At 35.9% G+C, this 3,124-nt stretch overlaps 1 non-coding gene across 1 annotated transcript; it reads right to left on the minus strand.

The window, feature by feature from the left end:
* Nucleotides 1-2,211: 2,211 nt before the first annotated feature.
* LOC136225205 (small nucleolar RNA R71) lies at nt 2,212-2,318 on the minus strand. The gene has a single exon (XR_010686932.1). It is a non-coding gene; the product is annotated as a small nucleolar RNA R71 (small nucleolar RNA).
* Between the last annotated feature and the right edge of the window lie 806 nt (nt 2,319-3,124).

Raw genomic sequence — 3,124 nt, forward strand, 5'->3', positions numbered from 1 at the left:
ATACCCAAATTCTGAGAGAAGCCAGATGTTAAGCCCAAAATATACCTAAAATATCATCAATAATTACATCAATATTGCTACGAATTTATGCTATTTATAACTGTTTAGAAAGCTTTTACTCTCGAATATGTTTCTTTCTTGTAAGGTACATAAATATTTGGTAAAATCCAAATAGGAACGAAAAGAGCTCAAAAACAGAAGAAAAACCCTACAAAAGGAGTCGAAGACGACAGAAATTAATAACGCCAAATCGAGGACGCGAACGAAAGCTGAAAAACCGAAAAACGTTCCGTGCCGCGACCGCGGCCCCTAAATTCTCGGTCGCGACACGCGTTCCCCAGCTTTTCCTTCCTTCGTTTGAAGACCAATTGATGCTCCCCCATTCTCGGTAGAGAATTTAATATTCTCGGTATGAGCAGGAGATTTTAGAAGCCTAGTTACACACTTTCGTTTTCGACGAAACGCGATCGTTCGGGTGGATAAAGACGTCCTTTCGCAACGGACACGATCTTTCGCAACGGACACGATCCTTCACAACGGACATGACACTTCAATCAAGACTCTTCAACATCTATAAATAAAGAGTTGATGGAGAGTTGAAGATATGTAGAAAAAAAGAGATTAGTATAGAATTTATGCAGAAATTCCGAATCAAGTGATTCAGAAGTTAGATTTCGATTCTGTTCAAAAGCAATATGTTGTACACACATTGTTTATTCAATAATAACAAGTTTAGTAGCGTTTAGACATTGTTCCAGTTTAGTTTTCATTTTGGTAGTAGACCGACCCAGTCTCTATTACGAAGATTCAACGAGAAGATTGAGTAGAGGATCCGCCCCGGAGCCTGACAAACTCTAACGAAACCCAAGGAAAGGATTGACAACCCGTTCACTTGCAAGTCGTCGAATGTTTCCATGCTCCATGTTCTCTGTAAACTTGTATCAATTTATATTTCATCTAATAAAGTCCGTTCTATTCGATAGATTTTTATGCAGCACTTATGGTAACCAATCCACTAAAGTGACTGCTGGTGTTTTCATTAAAACGTATTTAATCCAAAATCTTTATAAGGAAACTTTGTTGAACACTTAGGCAAATTATTATCTCGAAAGAGTTTTAATTTGATTAAGGGCAACTATCCCGAAAGGGTTTTGTCATGTTCAAAGCCAATTAATTAGAGGTTCCGTCATTTATTTCATCTTTATAATTCATACAAAGTTTAAAGTTGTTTTCTTTGCTTAATGCAAACAAATACATATGTTTACTTTTCTGAAAAGTACTAAACGTTCCTATCTTGCAAATTCATTCTTAAATCAGAGTATTTTCTAACATCTTCATACTCTAATCTAATTCTCATTCTAGCAATTTCAAAACCAAAACCGATTAAACGATTTTTCCATATTATAAACCTAAAAGTAAATTTAACCGATTATAAATAAGTTTTGTTTAAAAAACGTTCCCTATGGGATCGATATCTTTTATTACTATAAGCGTATACCGTGCACTTGCGGAAATCGCTCAACAAGTTTTTGGCGCCGTTGCCGGGGAACGCCAAAATTTTTGACAAAATTTTAAATTTTTCGTGTTTTATTACGAATCTAGGTTTATTCATACTTATTCAAACTTTTATATTTTATTTATTTTCAATTACTAACATATTTATTTTTCAAATTCTGTTTTGTAGGTAGTTTCTGTTCGTGCGAAATTTCAAGTTCATGCGCAGTTCTCGAAGTTCAGGCACGTCACCAGATCCTATTGACCCAGAAATTGAAAGAACTCTTAAAAAGAACAAGAAAGAAAAGAAAAACCCCAATAAAAACTAAAATTACCGAGCCAGAAGTTATGGCCACACTTATGGATTACGCTAGGCCAAGAGTGGCTGGTGTAACAAACAGTATAGTTAGACCCCAAATTAATGCACATCATTTTGAAATTAAGCCTGCGTTGCTTAATATGTTGCAAAATAATGTAACGTTTTACGGGTTACCTAACGAAAATCCTAATACCCATTTGACAAATTTCTTAGAAATTTGTGACACTTTTAAAATTACTGATGTAACTGCAGAAGCAATCAAACTTCGCCTTTTTCCTTTTACTTTGAAGGATCGAGCCAAAGAATGGTTAACTTCTATGCCAGCCGCATCAATTGAGACTTGGGAGCAATTAGCCCAAGCATTTTTATCAAAAAATTTTCCTTTAGCAAAAACCGCAAGAGTCATTAAAGAGTTAACATCTTTTTCTCAAAATGATAATGAAACTCGTTATGAGGCTTGGGAACGTTTTAAAGAACTTCAACGTTTATGCCCACACCACCAATTGCCCGCCGAACTTTTAATGCAAACATTTTACAATGGACTAAATCCTACAACTAGAGGTTCATTGGGCGCTATGTCTGGAGGGTTATTCATGAAGAAAACATCTGCCCAAGCAAGAGAACTTTTGGAGGAAATGGCAATCAACAGCTGTATGTGGCCCGCGGAACGTGGACACGTACCATTAGCGAAACCATCATCCTCAACAACATCATCAGTTAAAGGTATAGTGAATCTTGATCCAGTAGCGATGTTGCAAGCCCAATTTTCTGCCTTATCGCACAAAATTGATAGGTTTATGGCACCGTGTGATTCTAATGGTAAGCCAATCCAAACAGATGTGGATTACGAAGGTATGAGTGAAATTGAACAGGTAAATTTTGTCCAAGGGCAAAACCAAAATAATAACCCTTATTCCAATACATATAATCCTGGATGGAGAAATCATCCTAACTTTAACTGGAGAGATAATAATAATGCTAATACTAATCAAAATCGTACTACTAATTATCAAAATCAATCAAGAGATTCGATTAGCACTTTATCTTCTAAAATCGACAAATTTATTGATGCTATGAGCAGAAAAATAAGTAATCACGACGATGGTTTTAAACGGATCGAGAATAAATTCGATCAGCTTATTAAAAACCAATCATCTAGCATCCATAATTTGGAGATTCAAATTGGACAACTCGCTAAATCAATTCCATCCCGCAAAGAGGGAAGTCTTCCAAGCCATACGGAAGAAAATCTGAAAGAGCATGTTAAGGCTATCACTCTTCGTTCAGGGAAAAATTACTCAGACCCGAAAA

This window comes from Euphorbia lathyris, chromosome 3, assembly GCF_963576675.1.
Source record: "Euphorbia lathyris chromosome 3, ddEupLath1.1, whole genome shotgun sequence".
NCBI classification, from domain to species: domain Eukaryota; kingdom Viridiplantae; phylum Streptophyta; class Magnoliopsida; order Malpighiales; family Euphorbiaceae; genus Euphorbia; species Euphorbia lathyris.